Here is a 14477-nt window from a genome sequence, read left to right as displayed (position 1 = left end):
AAAGACAGGTGGAAATTATTCATTCAGAACCTCAGCTATACCATCTGCCTCCATGTGCAAATCCTCTTTATGGTCCTGAGTCGGCCCCATTGTTCCTTTTACTACCCTTTTACTATTTAGGTGCCTGTAGAAAACTTTGGGATTTCCTTCAATGATCGCCTCTTTTCATGCTCACTCTTTGCTTCACTTATTTGCTTTTTTACTTCCCCACTGGGCCTTCTATATTCAGCCTGCTTCTCAATAGTATTTTCTACCTGATGTCTGTTATATCAGACATAAACTTGTCAACTTTTCGTGCGGCCTTCAAAGATCTGTCTGAATACATACCAATTCTCTGTGTTCCTGTCTCCTCATTTAAACAATACCCATTTGTTTCTAAAAACAAGAAATGCTGGAACCACTTCGCAGGTCTGGCAGCATCTGTGAAAAGTGAAGCAGAGTTAAAGTTTCGGGTCAGTGACCCGAAACGTTAACTCTGCTTCTCTTTTCACAGATGCTGTCGGAGCTGCTGAGTTGTTCCAGCATTTCTTGATTTTATTTCAGATTTCCATCATCCGCAGTATTTTGCTTTTATTATACCCATTTGTTTCTGTTGTCTTCACTTACACTTCCTACCCTAATGTCTCACTTCACACTTCACTGTGTTAAATTATATTTGCCATGTTCCTGCCCATTTCACCAGTCAGTCTCTGTCCTCCTGAAGTATGTTACTATCCTTCTCACTGTTTATTAACATATGTGAGTTTCCTGCCATCTGACTACTTTGACATTATCCCCACTGTACACAAGCCCATTGCATTAACATACAGCAACAGTGATCCCAACAGTGACCCTGGGGAACCCCACTGTGTACTTCCCTCCAGACTGAACAACAACCATTCTCCACTACTCTCTGCTCTCTGTCACTGCGCTAATTTTCCGCATGCTGACCTTGAAAATAAAAAAAACAGACTTCCATTTATGAAAAGCCTTTCATGACCACTGCTTGTCCCAAAGCGATTTACAACCAATGAATACTTCTTCAAGCGAAGTCACTCTTGTAATGTAGGAAACAGGCAGACAATTTCTGCACAGCAAGCTCCCACAAGCAGCAATGTGATAATGATCAGATCTGTTTTTTTGATGTTGATTGAAGGATAAATATTGACCAGGACACCGGGAATAATTCCCCTGCTCTGCTTCTACATCGTGCGATGGGATCTTTAACATCCACCTGAGAGGGCAGACTGCAACTTGGTTTAAAGTTTCATTCGATAGACTGCACCTCTGACAGTGCAGCACACCCTCAGTGCTGCACTGAAATGTCAGCCTTGATTCTTGTGATCAAGTCCTGCAGTGACACTTGATCCTGGAAGCTTGTGACTGAAAGGGGAGGGAGCTACAAACTGAGCCACGGCTGACATTGGTCCTTTGATCCCATGTGTTTCTAATTTGGAAACACGGTTGTTATATGGTACTTTCTCAAACGCCTGTGGAAAGGATAGGGATATTATGAATGTACAGGCAGGAGCAATGATGGATTGGCACAAACTGAATGAGGTCATTCGGCCCATCAAATCTGTACTGGCCCTTTCAAAAGGCAATCCAGTTAGTCCCACTCCCTGGCTCTTTCACTATATCCTTGCATTTTTTTCTCCTTCAGATATTTATCCAATTCCCTTTTGGGATCTACTATTGAATCTGTATCCATCAGTCTATCAGACATTGCATTCCAAATCCAAACCACTCAGAAACAAAAATCCTCATGTCTGCTTCTTTTACCAATCACCTTAAATCTGTGTCTCTTGGACATTGGAAATAGTTTCTCTTTATTTAATTTATCTAAATCCTTCCTAATTTGAAACACCTCAATCAAATCTCCTCTGAAAGTTCTCTGCTCGAAGCAGAACAACCCCAGCTACAGAACTGTAATCCCTCATGCCTGGACAAATTCTAGTAAAACAGTTCTGTGCCCTCTCCGAAGGCTTCATGTCCTTCCTCATGTGTGGTTCCCAGTATTCGATAAAAGACTCCAGTTACAGCTGGAGTATATATGTTTATATGTTTCACATAATGTCTGTGCTTTTGCTCTTTTTGCCTTTATTTATAAAACCTAGGATCCCATATATTTATTAACTGTCAAGATAACCTTTCCTGCCACCTTCAAAGATTTGTGCACACACACCCCAGGTGTCTCTGTTATTTCACCACCTTTATAGTTGTACCATTTAACTTGTATTGTCTCTCCTCATTCATCCTTTCAAAATGTATTACCTCACACATCTGCAATGTCAAATAAATATTGAGAAGATTGAAGACATTGTTTTCTGTCTCTGCTCCAAACATTTCCTAGTTACACACTCCATCCCTCTCCTTTGTAAATGTTTGAGACTAAGTAAAACGGTTCACAAACTTGTTTACATAGCTAACCTTGAGATCCCTTGAGATGAGCTTCTGACCAAATATTCACGCCAGTAGTAAAACGGCCTACCTCCACCTTCGGTGGAGTACCATTGCTGGCTAAAGAGGAAATTAAAGCAATAGTGAGGAAGGATGTTCGCTCTGACGATGTGGAATCTGTAAGGGTAGAGCTGAGAAACACTAAGGGGCAGAAAACGTTAGTGGTGGTTGTAGCTCGACACCCAAACTGTGGTGTTGATGTTGGGAATGGCATTAAATGGGAAATTAGAGACGCATGCGATAAAGGAACATCTGTAATTATGGGTGACTTTAATCTGCATATAGATTGGGCAAATCAAATTGGTCACAATACAGTAGAGGAGGAATTGCTGGAGTGTGTACGGGATGCTTTTCTGGACCAATACGTTGAGGAACCAACTAGAGAACAGGCCATCCTAGACTGGTTATTGTGTAATGAGAGAGGAATAATTGACAATCTGGTTGTGCGAGATTCCTTGGGGTGAGCGACCCTGATATGATAGAATTCTTCATCACGATGGACAGTGACCTAGTTGATTCTGAGACTAGGGTAATTAATCTTAATAAAGTGAACAACGAAGGTATGAGGCATGAGTTGAAGATGATACATTGGGAAACGTTAATTAAAAAGATGACGGTGTAAAGGCAATGGCAAATATTCAAAGAGTGCATGGATGAACTGCAACAATTGTTTACTCCTGTCTGGCGCAAAGGTAAAACGGGAAAGGTAGCCAAACAATGGCTTACAAGAAAAATTAGAGTTATTATTAGATCCAAGTAAGAGGCATTGAAATGCGCCAGAAATAACAGCAGACCTGAGGATTGGGAGAAGTTTAGAATTCAGCAAAGGAGCACCAAGGGATTGATTAAGAAGGGGAAAATAGAGTACGAGAATAAGCTTGCGGGGAACATAAAAAGTGATGGTAAAAGTTTTTATAGGTATGTGGAGAGAAAAAGATTGGTGAAGACAAATGTAGGTCCCTTACAGTCAGAAACAGGGGAATTTAGAATTAGAATAAGAACATTACAATTAGAACATTACAGCGCATTACAGGCCCTTCGGCCCTCGATGTTACGCCGACCTGTGAAACCATCTGACCTACACTATTCCATTTTCATCCATATGTCTATCCAATGACCATTTAAATGCCCTTAAAGTTGGCGAGTCTACTACTGTTGCAGGCAGGGCGTTCCACGCCCCTACTACTCTCTGCGTAAAGAAACTACCTCTGACATCTGTCCTAAATCTTTCACCGCTCAACTTAAAGCTATGTCCCCTCGTGTTTGCCATCATCATCCGAGGAAAAAGACTCTCACTATCCACCCTATCTAACCCTCTGATTATCTTGTATGTCTCTATTAAGTCACCTCTCCTCCTCCTTCTCTCCAACGAAAACAACCCCAAGTCCCTCAGCCTTTCCTCGTCAGACCTTCCCTCCATACCAGGCAACATCCTAGTAAATCTCCTCTGCACCCTTTCCAAAGCTTCCACATCCTTCCTATAATGCGGTGACCAGAACTGCACGCAATACTCAAGGTGCGGCCTCACCAGAGTTTTGTACAGCTGCAGCATGACCTCGTGGCTCCGAAACTCGATCCCCCTACTAATAAAAGCTAACACACCATATGCCTTCTTAACAGCCCTATTAACCTGGGTAGCAACTTTCAGGGATTTATGGACCTGGACACCAAGATCTCTCTGCTCATCTACACTACCAAGAATCTTCCCATTAGCCCAGTACTCTGCATTCCTGTTACTCCTTCCAAAGTGAATCACCTCACACTTCTCCGCATTAAACTCCATTTGCCATCTCTCAGCCCAGCTCTGCAGCCTATCTATGTCCCTCTGTACCCTACAACATCCTTCGGCACTATCCACAACTCCGCCGACCTTAGTGTCATCCGCAAATTTACTAACCCACCCTTCTACACCCTCATCCAGGTCATTTATAAAAATGACAAACAGCAATGGCCCCAAAACAGAACCTTGCGGTACACCACTAGTAACTAAACTCCAGGATGAACATTTGCCATCAACCACCACCCTCTGTCTTCTTTCAGCTAGCCAATTTCTGATCCAAAGCTCTAAATCACCTTTAACCCCATACTTCCGTATTTTCTGCAATAGCCTACCGTGGGGAACCTTATCAAATTTATTATGGGGAATAAAGAAATGGCTGACCAACTAAATGCATACTTTTGTTCTGTCTTCACAAAGGAGGACACAAATATCATCCCAGACATGTTGGGGAACACAGGGTTTACTGAGAGAGAGGAACTGAGGGAAATCAGTATTAGTAGAGAAATGGTGTTGAGGAAGTTGATGGGATTGAAGGCCGCTAAATCTCCAGGGCCTGGTAATCTACACTCAAGACTACTTCAGGAAATGGCCCTAGAAATAGTGAATGCATTGGTGGTCATCTTCCAAGATTCTATGGACTCTGGAACACTTCTTATTGATTAAAGGGTAGCTAATGTAACCGCACTATTAAAAAGGGAGTTGGAGAGAAAGCAGGGAATTGTACACCAGTCAGCCAGACATCGGTCATGGGGAACATTCTGCAGTCCATTATCAAAGATTTTACAGCAGAGTACTTGGAGAACAGTGGTAGAATCGGGCAAAGTCAGTATGGACTTAGGACAGGGAAATCATGCTTGATAAATCTACCAAAAGTCTTCGAGTAAGGTTGCAGAGGGAGCCAGTGGATGTGGTTTATTTGGACCTTCAGATGTCTCTCGACAAAGTCTCACATAAGAGATTAGCGTGCAAAAATTACAGCGCATGGGATTGGGGGTAGTGTATTGCGATGGATAGAAAATTGGTTGGCAGACAGGAAACAAAGCATAGGAATATACGGGTCTTTTTCTGAATGGCAGGCAGTGACCAGTGGGTTACCACAGGGATCGGTGCGAGGAGCCCAGCTATTCACAATATATATTAATGATTTAAAAGAGAGAACTGAATGTAATATCTCCAAATTTTCAGATGACACAAAACTGGGTGGGAGGGTAAGTTGTTAGGAGGATGCAGAGAGGCTTCAGGGTGATTTGGACAAGTTGGGTGAGTGGGCAAGTGCATGGCAGATGCAGTATAATGTGGATAAATGTAAGGTTATTCAATTTGGTAGTAAAAACAGGAAGGCAGATTATTATCTGCATAGCTATAAACGGAGAGAGGGGAATATTCAGTGAGACCTGGGTGTTCTTGAACACCAGTCGCTGAAGGTAAGGATGCAGGTGCAACAGGTGGTAAAAAAGGCAAATGGTATGTTGGCCTTCATAGCGAGATGATTCGAGTACAGGAGCAGGGATGTTCTTGCTGCAATTATACAGGGCCTTGATGAGGCCACACCTGGAATATTGTGTGAAAGTTTGGTCTCCTTATCTGAGGAAGGATGTTCTTGCTATAGAGGAAGTGCAAAAAAGGTTTACCAGACTGATTCCTGGGATGGTAGGACTGACATATGGGGAGAGACTGAGTCGGTTAGGATTATATTCACTAGAATTCAGAAGAGTGAGGAGGGATCTCATAGAAACCTATAAAAGTCTAACAGGACTTGACAGGATAGATGCAGGAAGGATGTTCCTGATGGTGGGGGAGTCCTTAACCAGGTGTCATAGTCTAAGGATATGGGGTAAAACTATCAGGACTGAGATGAGGAGAAGTTTCTTCACCCAGAGAGTGCTGAGCCTGTGGAAATCTGTCATCACTCCCATATCCAGGGGGAATTGTAAGATTCTGGCCAGTGCCTCAGCTATTTCCACCATTCCTTCCATCAGCAACCCTCATACATTCCATCCAGACTGGATAAATGTTCAACTTTATTGTGGTACAAAAATTATTGGATAGAAAAGGGTTAACTGAATCTGTTTGCTCAGTGGCTGTAATTAATGTCAGTCTCCATGGACCCTAATTGTGTCACTGAATGTTTTCCTCTTCTATTAATAAGGGGCTCCTTTCAATGTGTTATCGCATACTGTCAGCGGGAGCATCAGGCCCGGCATTAACAGGGATCAGCTGCTCCAGAGAGAGAGGGAGAGGATCGATCAGAATCTGAGAACAATAGATTGGAATGTTACAGCAATGGGTCAGAATCTGAGAACAATAGATTGGAATGTTACAACAATGGGTCAGAATCTGAGAACAATAGATTGGAATGTTACAACAATGGGTCAGAATCTGAGAACAATAGATTGGAATGTTACAACAATGGGTCAGAATCTGAGAACAATAGATTGGAATGTTACAACAATGGACAGGAGTTTATCCTCAGTTATTTACTCTCTTTCTGCAAATTATGATTGGTTCTCATTAAACACTCGTATCTATCTGGCACTGAAGATTATTCAATATATTTACTATCCCATCCTGGCTGCTATTGGTGTCCCTGGTAAGTCTCTCATCTAACTATTAATTCTATAAGTCATGTTTAACTGCATTACTGCTCCTGTAATTTACTATGCCCTTCTTGCTGCCGTTGTATGCCTGGTGAATATCTCCAGCTATTAGCTCTATAAACCATTCTCAACTGTATTACAGTTCTTGTCATTTACTCTCTCATCTTTGCTGCTGTTGCTGTCTCTATTTCAGGATAGGAGATCTGTAAACCCTGTTTCAATGAAATACTGTTCTGTAATGTACATTTTGGGAAAACTGAAGCCTGTGTCATTGGTCTCCATCACAAACTGCATCCCATATCTGGGAAGCACATACTCCACCCTGCCCAATATCTGAGGCTCAACCAGACAGTTTACAACTTCTGTGTTATATTTAAACCTGAGCTGAGTTCATCTCTATATTCTTTCCATCACCAACCCTGCCTAATATCACCTCTATGATATCACCCATCTCCACCTCTGCCTCAGCCCATCTGCTCCACAGACTCCCGACTTTTTGAGAGAAGTAATTTCTCTTCATCTCTGTTTTAAATCTGCTACCCCTTATCCTAAATCTATGACCTCTCGTTCTAGATTGCGCCACCAGATGAAACAGCCTATCTATGCCTACTTTAACTTTTACATCATCAAATTCAGTAAGATTAGTAAATCATGATCTGCCTTCTAGAAATCTGTGCTGACAATCCTTAATTAACTCAACGCTCTCCAAGTGTGTGTTGGCCTTTTTCCCTGATTGTGGTTTCTAAAACCTTACTCACCACTGATGTTAAACTAACTGACCAGTAGTTGCTAGGCCAGTGTGTTGTCCATTGCAAATTCTCACTTAGCAGGGAGAAGCAAGATGAGAGATCCCGTGGCTTTGTTAGGATAGTGGGATTTCTGATGGTGTAGGTGGCTCTGCGGGGCCCCCATATCAACGGGGAGAGGTACAGGAACTGAAAGAACTCTCACTCCATGAATGTACAGTTGGTGTGTGAGCATGCCCAGTACATCATGTTGGTGAATGTCCACTATCCTGGCAGCAGCCGCCATACCTCCATTCTGAAGCAGTCAGCCGATCCCAACACTTCGAGCCTCCATGTAGAACCAGAATGTGGCTCCTCGGAGGCAAAGAAACCCCCCCTAGAGACAGCTCATGTTTCTACACCCCAAACCACCTCCCAGCGCCAACCAACCTCACGCAATTAACGTGTATAACGTGGCCAATAGAGTTACCAGGAACATAGTGGAACAGACCATCGGTGTGATGAAGCAATGCTTCCGATGTCTGAACCGCTCAGGTGGAGTCCTCCAGTACACACTGGTGCAGGTGTCCAAGTTCATGGTGTTCTGCTGCACCCTTCATATCATCAACATCATGAGGACGCAGGCATTGGCACCAGGAATCCGGAGGCCACCTCAGGAGGAGGAGGCAGGCAGGATATTTTCTGGATGCCTTCCACCAGGACAGGCTGTCGGAGAGTCCCTGCTAAGATTCCGGTTCCCATAGGACAACTTCTCTTTCCCACCATGGATCCCCCATTCTCCACCATTACACCCATCTGAGACGCCCCATCACAGTGTTATTACATCACAAAATGAATTATTCAGCGCATCGTGTCTGCACTAGTTCTCCGAATGAGCAATTCACCTAATCCCATTCCCTGCCTTCTTCCCCTAACCCTGCACATTCTTCCTTCTCATACACCAGATTATTCAGCTTTAGCATGTTTATAGATGTGGTCACCCCTCTGCTTAAGAATACGCTCGGAGAGAGGGAATGCACGATCCCCAGACAGTCAAAAAGAATCAGACAGGTAGTGCTGTAAACCCCTGAGGGCATCTCACTCTCCAACAGGTATTCTGTTCAGAATACTGAGAAAAGTGATGTTTCACCTGTGCAGTGCAGCCAGAGCCAAGTCCGGGTCAACACGGGTGGCTGAGCTGCAGAGCGGGGTAGAGGGATGACGGGAAGAGCCTTAGTGATCAATAGTCAGGGGAACAGTCAGGCGTTTCTGTGGCCACAGACGTGAATCCAGGATGGTGTGCTGCTTCCAGCGGTCAGGGTCCACATCGGACCCAGCGACAAAGGTAGAAAGAGGAATGTCGTCCTGCAGTCAGAATTTATGGAGCTAGGTTAGAAATTGGCCAGCAGAACCTCAAAGTAGTAACTTTTGGATTACTCCCAGTGCCACGCACAACTGAGTATAGAAATAGAAAACTAAGACAGATGAATGTATGGCTGGGAAGATGGTGCAGGAGGGAGGGCTTCAGATTTCTGGGACACTGGGACTGGCTTTCGGGGAGATGGGACCTTTACAGTCCAGACAGGTTGCACCGGAACAGAGCCAGGACTGGGTTCCTTATGGGAGGTTTTGCTAGTGCTGTTGGGGAGGGTTTAACCTAGTTTGGCAGGGGAATGGGAACCTGAGGGTAGACTCAGCTGGGACAAAATCATAAATGAAAATGGAAGGTGGAAAATTAATGAATGAGTCTGGAAGACAGAGGAAACGAGGGTTAGAAAATAAAAAAAGAGTTTGGCAGTGCTCATATTTCAATGCAATGTGTACAGCAAATAAAGCAGATGAGCTGAGGGCACAGATAGACATGTGGCAGTATGATATCATAGTTATTACAGAAACATGGCTTAAGAAGGGACAGGAATGGCAGCTCAACGTTCCTGGTTACAGGGTTTTCAGACGTGATAGGGAGGGGGTTAAGAAAGGAGGGGGAGTGACAATTTTGGTCCAGGAATCTATTGCAGCTGTGAGGAGGGATGATATGTTGGATGTTCCATCAAATGATGCCATATGGATTGAGCTAAGGAACTAAAAAGGGACACTCTCACTGCTGGGAGTGTTATCTCGACAGCCAAATAGTCAGGGGAGATAGAAAAGCAGATATGTAGGCACCTCTCTGAGAAGTGCAAGAACAATAGGGCAGTAATAGTAGGGGATTTTAATTACCCCAATATTAACTGGTATAGTTTTAATATGAAAAGAATTGAGGGAGCAGAATTCTTGAGGTGCATTCAGGAGAACGTTTGTGCCCAGTATGTCGAAAGTCCAACAAGAGAGGGTGCAATTTTAGACATTGTTTTAGGAAATGAAGGTGGGCACGTGGAAGGAGTGGCAGTGGGAGAGCATTTTGGTGGGCGTGATCATATTTCAGTCAATTTTAACTTAATTATGGAAACGTACAGACATTGAACAGGAGTTAGAATTTTCAATTGGGGCAAGGCCAATTTTACTAAACTGAAGAGCGAAAGTTGACTGGAAACAGCTGCTTGAAGGTAAATCAGTCTCAGAGCAGTGGAAGGCATTCAAAGGGGAGATTCAGGCAGTTCAGGGTAAAAATGTTCCAACAAAGAAAACGGGTGAGGCGGACAAATCTCGAGCCCCATGGATGTCAAGGAGCCCACAGGGTAAGGTAAGGCAGAAAAGGAAACTTATGTCCAACACTGAGAACTCAATACTGGATAAAGCCGAGAAGGGTATAGAAAGTGGAGGGGTCAAATAAAACGAAATTAGGAAAGCAAAGAGAGAGCATGAAAGAATATTGGCAAGCAAAATCAAGGTGAACGCAACGATGTTTTCTCAGTACATTAACAGTAAGAGGATAACTAAGGGGAGAGTAGGGCCCATAATACACCGAAAGGCAACCTCTGTGTAGGGATAGAAGATATTGGTATGGTTCTTAATGAATACTTTGAGTGCTTTCAGAAAAGAGGGGGGAATGCAGATATTGTAGTTAAGGAGGATCAGTGTGAAGTATTGGATGTGACAAACAGAATCACAGAATCACAGAATAATACAGTGCAGAAGAGGCCTTTTTGCCTATCGAGTCTGCACCGATGCATTGAAGACACCGGACCTGTCTACCTAATCCCATTTGCCAGCACTTGGCACATAGCCTTGAATGTTATGACGTGCCAAGTGCTCATCCAGGTATTTTTTAAAGGATTTGAGGCAGCCCACCTCCACCACCCTCCCAGGCAGGGCATTCCAGACTGTCACATCTGGGTAAAAATGTTCTTCCTCAAGTCCCCCTTAAACCTTCTGCCCCTCACCTTAAACTTGTGTCCCCTCGTAACTGACCCTTCAACAAAGGGGAACAGCTGCTCCCTATCCACCCTGACCATGTCCCTCATAATATTGTACACCTCGATCAGGTCATCCCTCAATCTTCTCTGCTCCAACGAAATCAGCACTAGTCCAGCCAGTCTCTCTTCATAGCTTAAATGTTCCATCCCAGGCAACATCCTGGTGAATCGCCTCTGCACCCTCTTCAATGCAATCACATCCTTCCGATAATGTGGCGACCAGAATTGCACACAGTACTCCAGCTGTGGCCTTACCAAAGTTCTATTCAGCTCCAACATGACCTCCCTACTTTTGTAATCTATGCCTCGATTGATAAAGGCAAGTGTCCCATATGCCTTTTTCTCCACCCTATTAACCTGCCCTTCTACCTTCAGAGATCACGCCAAGGTCCCTTTGCTCCTCGGAACTTCCCAGTGTCAGGCCATTCATTGAATACTTCCACATCACATTACTCCTTCCAAAGTGTATCACCTCACACTTTTCAGGGTTAAATTCCATCTGCCACATTTCTGCCCATTTGACCACCCGTCTATATCTTCCTGTAACCTAAGACACGCAACCTCACTATTAACCACTTGACCAATCTTTGTGTAGTCTGTAAACTTACTGATCCTACCCCCCACTTTGTCATCTGTGTCGTTTATATAAATGACAAACAATAGGGGGTCCAGCACAGATCCCTGTGATACACCACTGGACACTGGCTTCCAGTCACTAAAACAGCCGTCTGTCATCACTCTCTGTCTCCTGCAGCTAAGCCAATCTTGAATCCACCTTCTCAAGTTACCTTGTATCCCATGTGCATTTGTTTTCTAGATAAGTCTCCCATGTGGGACCTTGTCAAAGGCTTTCCTGAAATCCATGTAAACTACATCAACTGCAGTACCCTCATCTGCACACCTGGTCACATGCTCAAAAAATTCAATCAAATTGGTTAGACATGACCTCCCTTTGACAAAGCCATGCTGACTATTACTAATCCAATTTTGCCTCTTCAAGTGGAGATAGATTCTCTCCTTCGGAGTTTTCTCCAATAGTTTCCCTACCACTGACGTGAGACTCACTGGTCTGTAGTTCCCTGGCTTATCTCTACAACATTTCTTAAATAGTGGGACTACATTAACTGTTCTCCAGTCCTCTGGCACCTCCATGGTGGCCAGAGAGAAATTAAAAATTTGGGTCAGAGCCCCTGAAATCTCCACCCTCGCCTCCCACAGCATCCTGGGACACAAATCGTCCGCACCTGGAGATTTGTCCACTTTTAAGCCTGCCAAAACCTCCAATACCTTGTCACTCCCTATCACAATTTGCTCAAGAACCTCACAGTCTCTCTGTCTGAGTTCCATATCTACATCCATATTCTCTTGGGTGAAGACACATATGAAGTATTCGTTCAATACCCTACCAATGTCATCTGGCTCCGCCCACAAATTTCCCCCTTGGTCCCTTATGGGTCCTACTCTTTCCCTGGTTATCCTCTTCCCATTGATGTATTTATAGAATATCTTGAGATTTTCCATACTTTTTTTGAAACATAGGGACAGAGGAAGTATTAATGGGATTAGTACCCTTGAAAGTTTATAAATCACCAGAGCAGGATGAAATATACCCCAGGCTGTTCAAAGAAGCAAGAGAGGAAATAGCAGAGGGTCTGGCCATCATTTTCCAGTTCTCACTGGATACAGGTGTGGTACCAGAGGATTGGAGAACTTTTAACATTGTACCACTGTTTAAAAAGGGAGCGAAGGATTGTCTGAATAATTACAGGCCACTCAGTCTAACCTCAGTAGTGGGCAAATTATTGGAATCCATTCTGCGAGACGGGGTAAACTGTCACATAGAAAGGCACAGGTTCATTAAGAATAGTCAGCAAGGATTTGTTCATGGAAGATCTTGTTCGAACAACTTAATCGAATTTTTTGAAGATGTACAAGGAACACAGATGAGGGTAGTGCAGTTAATGTGGTCTACGTGGCTTTTAGCAAGGCTTTTGACAAGGTCCCACCTGAAGAAGTGGTTCCAGAAATAAAATCCCATGGGATACAGGGATATGCAGCAAGGTGGATGGAAAATTGGCTCAGTGGCAGGAAACAACGTGTAATTGTTGACGGGTGTTTTTGCGATTGGTGGGCTGTTTACAGTCACGTTCCACAGGGCTCAGTACTGGGTCCTTTGCTTTTTGTGGTGTATATTACCGATTTGGACGAAAATGTAGGGGGCATGATCAAGATGTTTGCGTACGACGCAAAGATTGGCCATGTGGTAGATAGTGAGAAGGGTAGCTGTAGGCTGCAGGAAGATAGTGACGGTCTGGTCAGATGGGAAATAAAGTGGCAAATGGAATTCAACCTGGATAAGTGTGAGGTGATGCAATTGGGGAACTCAAACAAGGCAAAGGAATACACTATTACTGGGAAAATACTGGGAAGTGTTGAGGAAGTAAGGGCCATTGGAGTGAATGCGTACAGATCCCTGAAGATAGCAGTAAAGGTCAATACGGTGGTTAAGAAAGCATATGGAATCATTTCCCTTTTTAGCTGAGGTGTAGACTCTGAGAGCAGGGAGGTTATGCTGGAACTATATAAATCATTGGTGAGAACACAACCAGAGTACTGTGTGCAGTTCTAGTCACCTCATTACAGAAAGGATGTAATTGCACTAGAGAGGGTACAGAGGAAATTTATGAGGATGTTGCCAGGACTGAAAAAATGCAGCTATGAGGAAAGATTGGATAGGCTGGGGTTGTTCTACTTGGAACAGAGAAGGCTGAGGGGAGATCTGATTGAAATGTACAACATTTTGAGGGGACTAGACAGAGTGGAGGTGAAGGGTCTATTCATCCTTGCAGTGAGGTCAGTGACTAGGGGGCATAGATTTAAAATGATTGGTAGAAATATCAGAGGGAAGATGAGGAATAACTTGTTCACCCAGAAATACAAAATTGGCTCAGTGGCAGGAAACAAAGGGTTATTGTTGACGGGTATTTTAGTGACTGGAGGGCTGTTTCCAGTGGTGTTCTACAGGGCTCAAAACTGGGCCCCCTGCTTTTAGTGAGGGTCTGGAACTCACTGCCTGAAAAGATGGTTGAGGCAGAAACCCTCTACTCATTCAAAAGCAGTCTGAATGTGCACCTCAAGTGTCATTATCTGCAGGGCTATGGATCAAATGCTGGATGGTGGGATTAGAATAGGTGGATCATTTTTCGTTCAGCTCCGACATGATGGGCTAAGTGGCCTCTTTCTGTGTCATAAGATTTCTACGAGTCTTTGATTCTATAACGCGAAGCATGCTATCCTCATTAACACTCACAGTTATATCAACAAACCCTATCAAGATTATCAGAAATGATTTTCCATTAACCTATCCGTGCTGCTTGTCATTTATTATCCCATGATTTTACAAGCAAGATATATTTTTATGTCAGGCTGCTGCTTGACTAGTCTATGGGACAGCTCTCCCAACTTTGGCACAAGCCCCCAGATGTTAGTAAAGAGAACCTTGCAGGGTCGACAGAGCTGGGTGTGCCGGTGTCGTTTCTGGTGCCCAGGTCGATGCTGGGTAGGCCATCCGGATCATTCG

Source organism: Heterodontus francisci, unplaced genomic scaffold (genome assembly GCF_036365525.1).
Source record: "Heterodontus francisci isolate sHetFra1 unplaced genomic scaffold, sHetFra1.hap1 HAP1_SCAFFOLD_85, whole genome shotgun sequence".
In the NCBI taxonomy this organism is placed as follows: domain Eukaryota; kingdom Metazoa; phylum Chordata; class Chondrichthyes; order Heterodontiformes; family Heterodontidae; genus Heterodontus; species Heterodontus francisci.
This window is presented reverse-complemented; position numbering follows the sequence as displayed.